At 32.3% G+C, this 13,985-nt stretch overlaps 1 pseudogene; it reads right to left on the bottom strand.

Annotated features, from left to right (window-relative positions):
* Positions 1 to 2,222: 2,222 nt before the first annotated feature.
* Positions 2,223 to 3,379, bottom strand: LOC140990594 (LOB domain-containing protein 41-like; annotated as a pseudogene).
* Between the last annotated feature and the right edge of the window lie 10,606 nt (positions 3,380 to 13,985).

Below are 13,985 nucleotides of genomic sequence, written 5' to 3'. Positions count from 1 at the left end.
ATTATCATGTGGAGATTGAACCAATATAAATCTTATGTATACCTTTTATGTTTTATTTTTTTTTCCCAATTATTAATCTTGGTGGTAATTTGAATTAGAGTTTTAATGCTACAAGTTGATGGTTGAAGCAAGAATTAATGGATCATTAGAAATCATATGCTCAATTTACAAAATTTTTCAAACAATATTATCATTTCCATATAAATTTTATATATTTTGTTGATTTAATCTTGTCGTTTTTGTGGAGCTTCCTCAAATATAAGAATCTTTGTTTAGTTCTGAATTAATATTTCTCATTCCTTATTTTTTAATTAAAATTTTAGATAGGATTCCATTTTCAATCATGAGATTAGCCCCAAAATAATAGTTTACAAATTTTAACACAAAATCCATCTAATTATAATAATATATTAAATTATAATATCTAAATATAATTTATACTCAACCATTTACGCCCGATGTTATTAGGACTATTGTAGAAATACTTGGGCCTGCTAAAACTTATGCTGATTTGGGCTAGATTGACTATTTGGGCTTGAATTTCAATCTCCAACTTGTTGGGCCTTGTAACAAGGCTATCAGATTAGTTTATTGGGCTTCAATCCAAATTCTAATTTAACTTGATACGTTGGTGTGGATCCACTCTCCAATTTTGGTACAAAATTGTGGTACTATTTCATACAAAATTGTAGTACACTTCATGTGGAAATGTGGTACTAAAAAAGTACTCAAGGACTGAACAAAAAAAAAAACGACGGCTGGAGCTTGAAGGCCAATTTCCCGTTAACTAAACCTCGGATATGTTCAGTAGCCCACAAACCATATACACCAGCTAAACCTACAGAAGACTGCAGATATACTCAAGTGGAAAAAGCTTTTGTGAGATTTCAAATTGGAACATTGGTCCTAAGTTTCACACACTCAATCAACTCAACTACGCGCTCCAATATATCTTTGTTGCTAATAGTAGATATCCCAAGTATTAATTTGTATTGTTTGCTAGTAACACAATGATTTGAAAATCAGATACATGTCCCATTATCAGATAATATCTTACGCTTGTTTCGACATATGTTTAAGTTTCCAAATTCTTAACAATGTTGATTCTTCTACCGAGTTGGTCGATGCACCAAGAAATGGAATCAAGAATCTTATTCATTATTTGTTGTTTTTTTATAGTTCATTATTTCGATATTAACAAAAACAAGGTGGAAAAAAACAAATTGAGATTCAATGACTCAAGTCTAACCTACATTTTTTGAAAATAAAATTCTAATTCTAAATTTATATTGGATTCAAATTATAAATTCGGGTTTAATTCGAATTAAACTTATTACAAAGGAATCTTTTACTTATATTTCAATTCTATCACTATCTTAGATTAACGTGATTGCACTTTTATCGCACATGATTGGCTATTGACTATCTATGCTCGAGTTTTTGGGGTTAATCAATCTCAAATTGATTGATGTTTAATTAGTACTAATTAAACCAGAGTTCCTGGCTCTAAACCTAAGCCATTAGCTATTATTATTATTATTAAATATATGTTTAGGATTCACTTGCAAAAATAGTTAATTTAGAAAGCCTCACTTCTTCTATTATATTGTATTTATAGTGTCAAAATCAAATAGGACGCGACGATTAATTATAAAATTTTGAGGAAAAATTCTCTACGGTGCACAATATGATGTTATACACTGTAGAATCGTAAGATCATGTTGATGTCATATAAGATTCACTTGATCCAACAGTGGACCCAAAAACCTAAAATTTGAAGGGTATGTTGATGAAATTTGATTTGATTACTCGATAACACTCTCCTTTTATTTCTATTCGTAGCTTGATTCATATTGAAATCATCTTCTTCAATTTCCTGACAACGAATATCGTATTCAAGTTTTGGTTAAAAAAAATAGAACCAGAATCGACGACTCACACTTTGTGTCAATTCTTAAAAATTGAAATACGAAAATGAAATTGTAACGAAATCGTGTTAAACTATGGATGAAACCATGAAGAAGATTTATGACTATTATTTTCTATTATTAAATTAAAGTTGATAAACGTAAGAACATTTACCAATGATGTGTAAAAAAATATAAAGATCCATATGCATAATCTAATACTTTATGATACATGGAACATTCCACTCGATATTTTTACGTACATATCTATTTAAATATAATATTTATTCATGTTTTGTTTTGAATGGACGAAAATAAAAATAAAAATTGAAGAAAACTAATTATAGCGTAGTAAATTTAATTCTCCAAAATTGGATTTCTACATTTGATCAAGCTTCGCTATCAGAAATGTCGATCACGTGCGTAGGTGTGCCACGGTGGATTTAAGCTCAGTGTCAGATCCGGCCCAGTCTCATTCTCACCAGAAGGAACCGGTTTTGCCTCACGAATCGGCTCGTTCCGGTTCACCAAATCGGGTTCGCTAGTTTGGACGGAGAGTAGTGAGTCGTGACTCGAGGCCCTTTTCACTTCATCATCGTCGAAATTCTTGCCATGATCCCACCCGGTGATGGTGAACTTGGTTTCGGAATCGTTAGAAACATCGGCGACAATCGAGTCAACGTGCCTCTTTGCTGAGCGCTTGAACCGGCTGCGGGTTTTGACTCGGTGAAGGACGGCAACGGGGGCAGCTGAGGAGCGGTCCTTGGATAGTTGGCGGATGTTGTCGCCTTGAACAGGCTTATTTGAGCGTCCTCCATCACCGGGGGAGTAAGAGTCGTCAACCACACCGGAGGATGGGATCACAAGCGGAGAACCTCGGAGAACAGCCGCCACCGCCGCCTGGCACTGAGACCACTTGCCGGAATTTATCAACCCTACTGACCCCTGTACAGGGTCGATGATCCGCCCGCAGGCCTCGTACAAAAGCGACTCGAGAATCACTGTTGAAAAGTAACAAACAGAAAAAACACGATCAGCTAGCGCCTAGCTATACATCAAGATCCATCAAAGTTCGTTCATGGGTTATGTAAGTTCAATTTGTTGCACATATTTATAAGAATCTACATTTACCATGGCGGAGATGGTGGGGGCCGGAATTTATGAGATTGATAACTCCGGCACGGCCATAGAATTTTGCAAGAAAGAGGGTGGCGTTAGCTTGTGATTGAGATGATTTGATCCATTGAAGCGAAGGCCTGAGAACGCAATCTTGACTACATCCTTTTCTCAGAGCTCTGCAGCCATTGCAGCTCATTTTCCGTGGAGAAGAAGAAGAAAGAAAGGAATGCCGAAGAGGGAAAATGAAGGGTATTTATTAATTATTCACATAAACAAAAGCAAGTGTGATCTCATCATGAAAGGGGCAAAATAGGGTTTTCACCGCAGGTGATGCCGGGAGCAAGCAGACATGTCTCCCTGACGTCAAATTTGCTGCAAATGTGAAAATTGAATAATGACGATGATGATATATAAATAAATAAAAATGTTTATATATGTTTACGGTTAAAAATATAAAAAAAATTACGAGAGATCAATTTTGTGAAATAATTTTTTAACTAGATCCGGATCATGAAAATATTTTTTTTATGTTAAAAATATTACCTTTCATTGTAATTATGAATGAGATTGTATCGTTTTGTAAAATCGTATCAAACTGATTCAAAATAAAGAGTGGATATTTTATGAGATGATACCATGAAACATATCAACTCGATTCATACTTGTACTGAAAAATAATACTTTTTACAAGAAAAATAATAATTTTTAATTGATTTTATGGAATAGAATATATATCTTACAAAATTAATCCATGTAAAATTCTAATAACAATTTTTGTGGAAAAAGAAAATGAATTGTGTATTATTTATTGTAACATCATGTTCGAAGATCATTAAAATATTTGACGAGATGATTGCATGAATGACGAATTTCAGCACAATACTATTTCATTACAGTAAACAAAAATCCAATTATTTTTCTCAAGATTCTTTGTACTTTTATTTGTTTATTAATTAATAATAATGCAGATTCACGTAGGCTAGACTTTTGAAAATACCATGTCACCATCCACAAATTAATTTTTTTTAGGACAAACGTGATAATTAATTAATTTTAAACTCCATTTTTTGATCAGGTCGCCACATATTTACATACTTCAAATAAAATAGTATTTTACTCGAGTCGTTGTCCTAAATTTGGTCATCCTTTAATTTATAATTAAAATTAACTACGCTCGACGACTCTTCATTACTTAATGAGCCAATATTAATTTATTATGTTTTCCCATTAATTGGTGGATTAATGAATATAAAATCCTATCATCGATACGGTGAATTGAAAAGCCAGGTCGTGAATTTTAAAAAAGAATTATATGTCAAGCAATTACAAAAAATGATATTTGATAAGGCTAGGTTAAATTTATAAGATATTATAATAATATTAATAAATTTTTAGGTTAAACGACTATTACCTCTGCGTCATCACCTCTCTCTTTTCTGATTGTGAAACCTGTTGGTTAAAATCAAGAGATACTAACATTTTTTTTCTCATTGATTTATATTATTTCGAGTTTTGGTTTACTGATTATTAAATTTTGATTTTGGTACAATAACTTGATTATTCTTTTGTATATTTTTCTTATTTCTCCGAGATGTTTACTTGTTATCGGAAAATGTTGACGTGTCTAACACCACACTAACGATTGGAACAAAACACCGAAAATTAAAATTTACTGTACCAAGATCAATGTTTGACAAGTTAATTGAATAAAACTCAAAATTAGATAAGTTGGTGGAACCTAAAAGTTATTTTTCCTACAACTTTTAATAGAGATTGAATCGAAACATCTCTCATTAAATGTAATAGACATTTAAATTAATAATCGGAATTGAACTATACCATATATACATCTCCTGGTTGGGTTGTGATTGCCACACGCGAACGTCAAATTCATTATCAAATGGCTAACAGTATTTTATAAAGATAATGTCCTTAACAAAGGCAGAAGGAAACTTACGAAATGAGTAGACTTCCACGTATTAATAGTATTAGATGCAATAATCGTCTTTGTTGGTAGAACAATCTAAACATAATGTTTGTGTTACTGTATAATTGAAAATTTTTGAGTTGCATAATTGTCATTAGCTATAATTTTTTGTCTAGCGACAAACGTTCGCTTCTACACTCGGTACAAGAGTCAAAATCATGAGTTTGATTCCCATTGATTCCAAAAGTGAGCAATTATTGAGAAAGAGATTGTTGGGTGTAATAATTGTCCTTGCTGGTAGAGCAATCGAAACGTGATGTTTGTGCTGTTGTACAATTTAAAATTTTGAGTTACATAATTATTAGTTACTATCAATTATATTTTTTGATACAGCAGCAAGCGCTCGCTCTTACAAGTAGAGTTTGCAATTTTTTTTAAAAAATAATTTTTTAAACATTTGCAAACATTACCGTAATCCACTAGAAATTTTCTTGACGTCGAAATCCCGACATCATGTGCTTGAACCTAAATATTAAATTTAAAAAATCATAATTTTGGTTTAATATTTTAATATTTTTTCATTGTGATGTTGATATGAAAGTTATATTTTTAATATGTATTTCATCATAGTTGAAAACTGAAACAATTTTTTGATAAACATAAATACACAAAAGGTCAACAAAATATATTATTCACTCAAATTTTATTAAATACATGTAAATAAAATTCTCAAAATATGCAGGTAAATAAACTGGAAAATTCATTTAGTCTTTGGGATTAATTTCTTGAAAATTCGAAAATGTGTGTAATGCTTGCGATAGCTATGATTCAACTTAAAAGGCCTTATCCAAAGTCTCGGGCCCAAAATTTGCTTTGGCCCAATTCATCCAGTTAGTTGACACTATTTCATCTCACACAAAACTATATTAATATTTATTATCATCACCAACACCTCATTCGACCAAACAGAACTGTGGTTAGGCTTATTTTACTTTCAAGGTGATGAAATAAATAAATAATTAAAAATAGTCAAGAGTTTGATTCTTCAATCAACACTTTTTCGGATAAGTCTGTTGCATAAGGTTTGACTAGCGTAGTTCGCATGTTATTTCGTTAGTCCGAATATTTACCCAATGCACGTCAAATGATAGCGTTTGCAGTTCTCACGTAATTTAAAAAAAAAAAATAATTGTATTTAGATTTTTTTTAAAATTTAGTTAATAAAAAATTAAATTAACACAATATAAATTAAAATATTTGTTAGAAAATTATGTAATTAAATTAATATGTCAAAACAGTCATTCTTAAAAAGTACGCTAATATAATATTATATCTATATAATTCTAAAAAAAATAGATTATAACTATAGGTGAAGCAAACCTTTTTTTCCCAAAATTTTGCAAGAAAATAAAAGCCACTGAGATAAAACCAATGGCTTGGCCAAGACTTAGTTTTCATGTCTTATAACCAAAGAATTTGAAGTTAATGCATAATTATTGAATTCATATTGATGTTTTAACAAGTTAATATTCCAATATTCAATCAAGAAATATGAATAAAATGATTATCCCGTTTGTTGAATGTGACTGAAGGTTCTTTTAAACATTATCAATTTGTATTTAAGGGTTTGTCATACAAATTCGTAGATCTAATAACCGAAGATTATTTAATCCATATGAAAGAACTTAGATTATTCCCACAAAAGGATGAATAAGTTTAATCATGGAATTTATAAAGAACAGTGATATTACGATTAACACACACCAATTTCATTGATAGTCACACAAAATACTAATTTTGATCCACTCGAACAAGTTAGTAAAATTCAATGGTTTACTTATACCACTACAACAAAAATGGCTTTTCGCAGCGCGCTATAAATCCAAATAGTCAAACTCAAGTTTTCAATAAATACTTTTGAAATTTACAAGTTATATGAACGATATCTATATTTTTCATAAGTATTCACTCAGTTCAAATTTACATCCTTGAGCATGTTGTCTCGTAATAAATTGCATGTCTGAAATATTTTTGAGGTGTTTTTCTTGTTTACGATTATCTTGTTTTTCGGGATATGTATTGTTTATGAAATAAATATCCTGCATTATTTTTTGGATTCCTCCATACGAATATTTTTACAATGATACTGGAAAAACAATAAGGTATTGATACATTAATTTAATTGAGGTGGGCGGCGTTAAAAGCAAGCAGTTGTTAATATAAGATTAAAAAGTTGTTTGTGTTTATTTTATAATGTAGGAAAAAACATATGATGTCTTTGTTGGACCTGAACCTAGTGGTTATGACATGTGGGGAGAAGCAAGTTCTAAAGTCACCGGTGATTTCCGTCTTAAAAAAATAGAGAGGAGGCAGAAAAAGCTTATCATGCATATATGGTGAAACAATCGGTGTCAAATTCCTTCCAAAATACTGGAAACTTCAAGTTCACATGCAACTTCAAGTTCAAGGAGAGAAGTATCGCAAGCTGAAAAATTAACTAAGTTGGAGGACATAGAACAAAACTTGGATGAGATCTTGAAGAATTTGGAACCGTTACAAGAGAATTTGAAAGAATTACAAATTAGTAAAGATGATTAAACATATTTTATCTCTATTTTATGTCATTTTATATGAGTGTTTAATTAACTCCAAGGCTACCACTACAAGAAAATTGAAAATCAACAACGCACCTACGACAACGGTTTTCACTAAAACCGTTGTTAAAAAGCATACGACAACGGTTTTAGTGAAAACCGTTGTCGTAGATGCGTTTCTTAAGCAAAAGACAACGGTTTTATGAAAACCGTTGTCTTTTGGGGGTTAAAGACAACGGTTTTTATGGTCAAAGACAACGGTTTATAGAACTGTTGTCTATTAGCATTTTTTTTTGGACAATTTTGACAACAGTTTTAGAAAACTGTTGTTGAAAGAAGTGATTTACAACGTATTTAGCGACGGATTTAGTGAATAATTTAAAAACAGCGACGGTTTTTAATAAACCGTCGCTAAAGGTAGCGACGGTATAACATCTGTCGCTTTATTTAGCGACGGTTTTAATTAAATCCGTCGCATGTTTTAAATTTAGCGACGGTTTGATGACACTGTCGCTAAATTTAGCGACGGTTTTATCAAACCCGTCGCTACCTATAGCGACAGTTTAAAAAAAACTGTCGCAAAATTTAAAATTGCGACAGTTCTTGGCTAAACCGTCGCTACTGGCGACAGTTTATACAAAAACTGTCGCAAAGTATCTATAAATACCCCCCTTTCGTTCCATTTTAACACACACCATTTCAAAACACTTGAAATTTTGTACACGATTTACGTTTCGCTTTCAAGTAAATTTTTTCCCTTTATTTTTTTTATAAATTTTTAAGTTTTTGTTAATATCTTGAATATTGTTAGCCTATTCAAATTATAAGTTTTTTTAAATTCATTACATCATTAAAAGTAATTTTTTTTTATTTTACTGAAAATATTAGCGACGGAAATCAAAAAATAACCGTCGCTAATTGTAGCGACGGTCTTAATGAACTAACTGTCGCCAATATTTAGCGACGGTTTACTAAACCGTCGCGAATTAGCGACGGTTTTACACAAATCCATCGCTAATTGTCGTGGCGACGGGTTTTTAAAAACCGTCGCAAAATGTGTCTATAACAACGGATAAAAACCGTTGTCTTTGAGCGCACCCTTTAACCACAGGGGCTTTAACAACGTTTTTAAAATGGCTACGACAACGGGTTTTAACCGTTGTCGTTTGTCTTTTTTCTTGTAGTGTACGTTTGGTTTGGAGGATAAAATAAACTAATGATTAGTATGTAAATGATAAAAGAAATGATTGTGATAGAAATGTAATATATAATGTAAAATTGTATTATGTTTGGTATAATTTTTAAGTGTGGGATAATTTTGAATTTTTTGATGAAATGACAAAATTGCCCTTTCTTCTTTTTTTTCTTCTTTCATTCCGGCGGCGGGGTCGGCCGGAGACGGCTGCGGTGGTCGGCGACGGCGGGGTCGGCTGGAGGTCGGCGGCGGCTGGCGGTGGTCGGCGGAGATGGTCGGCGGCGGCCGGCGGTGGCCGACGGTTGCCGGTGGACGGTCGGTGGAAGGAAGTGGTGGTGAGTTTGAATTTAGGAGAAGGGTAAAATTGAAAAAATAGGATGGATTAAGAGTGGGATAAATAATCCTAGGGGGTGAGGAGGTATTATTTTAATCTACCTAATATAACCTTATCATTCATAGGAGGGATTGACTTGATTAAATAATCACGCGTACCAAACGAGGGATAAGATGGGTTAAAAAAAATAAACCCACCTTATCACATGAACCAAACGCTCCCCAAGTGTTAGTTCCAAGGATACACCATTCATTGCAAAAATTAACTCCAAAATCGAACTACTAGATTTACCATATCTCAACAAATTCGAATTCCAAAATTTCATTACATTATTACATATATTACATTACATTATTACATATATGATGAATTTCAATCATCAAAGCTCATGCAAGTAGTCCGGATGTTGAAAAAGTCAATTATTAATGATATATTAATATTAATGAGACATTTGTTCAAATAAAATATTAAACCATTTAAAGCACCTTCATATCATTATTTACAGATGACCTGATAAACGACACATTGTCATGCATACTTATATTAATGGAATTATATAGTTTAAAAAACTCAAAATAAACAAAATTAATCAACACATATCAGTCTAGAAAATTTGGACAGTTGTGCTTGTCATGTAACACACCTCGACGTCCACATCCACGACACTGCCTGCCCTTTGAGGTTGACTTCTCCTTCAATGATTTTAATCTCTTCCCACGTCCCTTTGTTCTTATTTCACAAGGATTAATGATACCAATAGCCCCATCCATGTTTCTCTTACTTTGAATTGCACTGCTTAATGTTCTACTAATATTCATCTCCTTCGGTTTGCCAGCAATAAAATCAAAATGTTCAGTCAAGAAGTTTGTCCCCTCTTCAGTCAAAGATGCAACATCAATTAAAGTGGAAGATTTACAGGTCTAGATCGTCAATCACATTTTGCGATATAATTCTTCAAATTTTGCATCTTGTGTCCGACGTTTGAGAATATAGTTATCAGCACATTTTGCGATATAATTCTCCAAATTTTGCATCTTGTGTCCGAAGTTTGAGAATATAGTTATCAGGCGCGTGGAATACTGGTTTGACACAGAAATAAACTAACATATGGCTGAACGGAAGACCCTTAAACTGAAATTTCATATAGCTACACAATATATCATTTCTCTGAATGTCATGCGTAATCACCCTTGGTTTCGACGAAGAAGAATCTTGATAATTCATCACCATAGATGCTTTTTTCACATAATAACTATGACTTTGACCAATTTCCTTATAAAACTCCAACAATTTAGTTTTTGTGTAAACCTTCACCAGTTGAGATTCCATTGGCCAGTTTGACATTCACTACAAAAAAAATGCCAAACGACAACGGTTTTTAACCGTTGTCGTAGCCATTTAAAAACTGTTGTTAAAGCCCCTGTGGTTAAAGGGTTCGCTCAAAAACAACGGTTTTTAACCGTTGTTGTAGCTACATTTGCGACGGTTTTTAACTACATGTCGCAAATGATATTTGCGACGGTTTTTTATAAAGTGTTGCAAATTTGCGACGGTATTCCAAAACCGTCGCTATTTAGCGACGGTTATAATACTGTCGCTAAAATCAACGACGGTATATTCAACATCGTCGCTAAAATTAGCGACAGTATATTCATAAAGTCCGTCGCTAATTAGCGACGGTTAATTCATCATTTCCGTAGCTAATGTTTTCAGTAAATAAAAAAAATTATTTTAATAATTTAACAAATCTAAAAAAAATGACAATAATAATAAATTCAACAATAATCCTAACATTATTCAGGAAATTAATTAACATTTAAAAATTTATCAAAAAATAAAACAAAAAAAATATCCTAAATCGAAATTAAAATATTGTGTAAGAGAGAAAAATTTTAAGTGTTGTGAAGTGGTGTGAATGAAAATGGAACGAAAACACTGATATTTATAGACATTTTAGCGACGGTTGTTTGGTTAAACTGTCGCTTGTAGCGACGGTTTTGTCAGTAAACCGTCGCAAATGTAAAATAGCAACGGTTGTATTTAAAAAAGGTCGCTAAATTTAGCGACGGTGCTGGTAATCCGTCTCTATATTTAGCGACGGGTTTGTTAAAATCGTCGCTATTGTTATATACGCGACTGGTTTAAATAAAACCGTCGCTAAATATAGCAACGGACTATAAATTGTCGCTAAAGTTAGCGACGGTTTAAAGTAAAACCGTCGCTAATTTAAAATTAGCGTGAAAACCGTCGCAAAATGTAGCGACGGATTAATTAAAACCGTCGCTAAATTAAGCAACGGTTTTAATGAAACGTTGTCGTTTGTCCAAAAAACACGCCAATCGACAACATTTTTCTAACACCATTGTCGTATGTCCTAAAAAACACGCTAATAGACAACGGTTTAAAACCGTTGTCGTAACCCATATACGACAAAGGTTTTAACAAAAACCGTTGTCTTTAGCAACCAAAAAACACGCCCATAGACAACGGTTTTAACAAACCGTTGTCGTTGACCCATAAAGACTACGGTTTTTTAAAAACCGTTGTCTTTTGACAAAGAAAAATTCAAAAAGACAACGGTTTTAACGAAAACCGTTGTTAAAAGGAAAAAAGACAACGGTTTCTGATAAAACCGTTGTTTTTTGAGTGTGGTTGTATGTTAAATTTCTTGTAGTGATTATCTTGGGATGCTCATGCATATCAATATGATCTGCGACTAACTCATTGCGTATTTGGTGCCGGAGTGCCTTATTGAAACAGATGATAATATACATCAATGAATTCTTGCTAGAGATGTACCTCTTGAAAAAGGCATGTGAAATTTCAAATTTTTGACTACTTAATATTCTTACAAAAAAAAAAGTCTAAAATAAGGTGTTACCCACCTATGTCGCAACTCATACATCAAATTCAACAAATTATTTTGGACTAAGTTAGCACAATTTGTAACCACTTCCCATGACTTCTCAAATTCAAGACTTGTTGTCGAATATACAATGGTATTCCTTATGCTTTAATAGTGGTTACGGAAAATAAAAAAGTTTTATTTATCTGAAAATTTGTTTAATATGTGCCATAGACAATATCGATGCATTGTTTGGGGAAAAACTTGTTCTAAGGCTTTGTCATGGTAGGATCCTGATCAGTAATGATCAAGTTTTGTGCATCTTTAAGCATGGCTTCTAGGAATTTATTATGCAACCAAACAAAAGAGTCAATTTTTTTTGTCACTCAGAAATCCAAGACAAAAAACAATGGTCAGATAATGATGATTAACTTCTACAAAAGCTTCGAAAATCATCTCATATTTGTTAGTGTTGTACATTGTATCAAACACCACTACATCACCAAAGGCAACGTATGGCCTCCTTCACAGAGGATCCGCCCAAAAACACCTGGTAAATCTGTTGTCTGCATCAGTTTCATAATAAAAAAGAAAGTCGAACTTTTGTATTTCTCATATTGAAAGAAATCAATCTATGTTTCAGCATTGATACCCTTATGCTCATTCCTTAGAGTTCTCTCATATTTTTTCAAATCTCTTTCTGTGCAACCTACATTTTCTGGCCCTTTATATTCTATCTCAAATAATCGCATTTGTTGACAAGTTGGCACATTAGCTTCTGCAAACTGTTGACCCGGTGCTTTCATTGACGCAGAATCACTATGATGTGAACGTAACAAATGCACATTTAAAGGAGTAGAAAGTAGATGATTATGGCTTTCAATGAAAGTACTGACAACCCAACCAAGACTAGTTTATTCCTTCACAATTAAAATCTTAGACTTACATCCATTTCTAACGTCTACATGAGTTATTTCCTTTCTTGGTTGATAATTGTTTGTCTTTTTACTCCATCGGATTTCATTTGTAAGTCCTTTAAAGCATACAAATTTCTTCCAAATAACTTCATTTTTTTTCTTACTTTTCTTATTATTGCTCAGTCTCGCGTTAAAACCAGATTCTCGTACATATTAATTATAGAATAAAAATGCATCCTCTAATTATTCGAATTTCATTCTAATTTTTGGCTTTCAATCGTCTCCAACTTGAGAGATGTATGGCTGAACATCACCGTTTTTTTCTTCTATTTCTATAAAATATGACAATCACATATATTTATATAATAATTTTTAATCGGATATAGAAAACGAAAAATAAACCACTCTGAATAATAATTGATAGAAACCTGACATAAATGAATGCAAGTGATTACAATTCTTGGAATCCAAACGAACAACTTGCTTTTAATTTTTTTGTATTTACTTGCATATATGAAATTCAAAAATTGATAAATGAGCAACATATTTTTTTTAAAATCTGATGGAGAAAGGGACTCCCAATATTTATGTGATAATAATAATAATAAAACTTATTATCAATTTCTCTCTACATTAGATCGAGTACACTGATCATCACCGAAGACCATTAAAGTTTTCGAAAGATATATTGGTCATCATATACATTTGCAATTTTGTCCTCTATTTGTCAGAATAAGGTATTATTAGTTTTATATTTGTCATTTTTTTTAAATACATTTTTAATCCTGTTTAATAAGAGGAAAAATAAAAAAAAACATATTAAAACTGAAATTTAATTTGATAATATAAATAACTAAAACTGCAAAAAAATAAAAAATCCAAATTACAATTTTCCCTAATCGTCAAGGACGGGTCTATTAACGGATGCTCGGGATGTCAAAACAGACTGGAGAGACAAGGCAAGGCAAGGCACGGCGCCATTTTGGCGGGCCTGCCACTAAATTGCAAACCTAACCCAACCCGCCTTGAACAGTAGGTTAGACAGGCCGCCTCGTTTAAATTTAAAAAAAAAATAAAGAAAATACTAAAAAAACTTTTTAAATAAAAAAATGCTAATTTTTTTTTAAATTTTAAGAAAGTAAAAATT

This window comes from Primulina huaijiensis, chromosome 12 (genome assembly GCF_012295235.1).
Source record: "Primulina huaijiensis isolate GDHJ02 chromosome 12, ASM1229523v2, whole genome shotgun sequence".
In the NCBI taxonomy this organism is placed as follows: Eukaryota; Viridiplantae; Streptophyta; class Magnoliopsida; order Lamiales; family Gesneriaceae; genus Primulina; species Primulina huaijiensis.
This window is presented reverse-complemented; position numbering and strand designations above follow the sequence as displayed.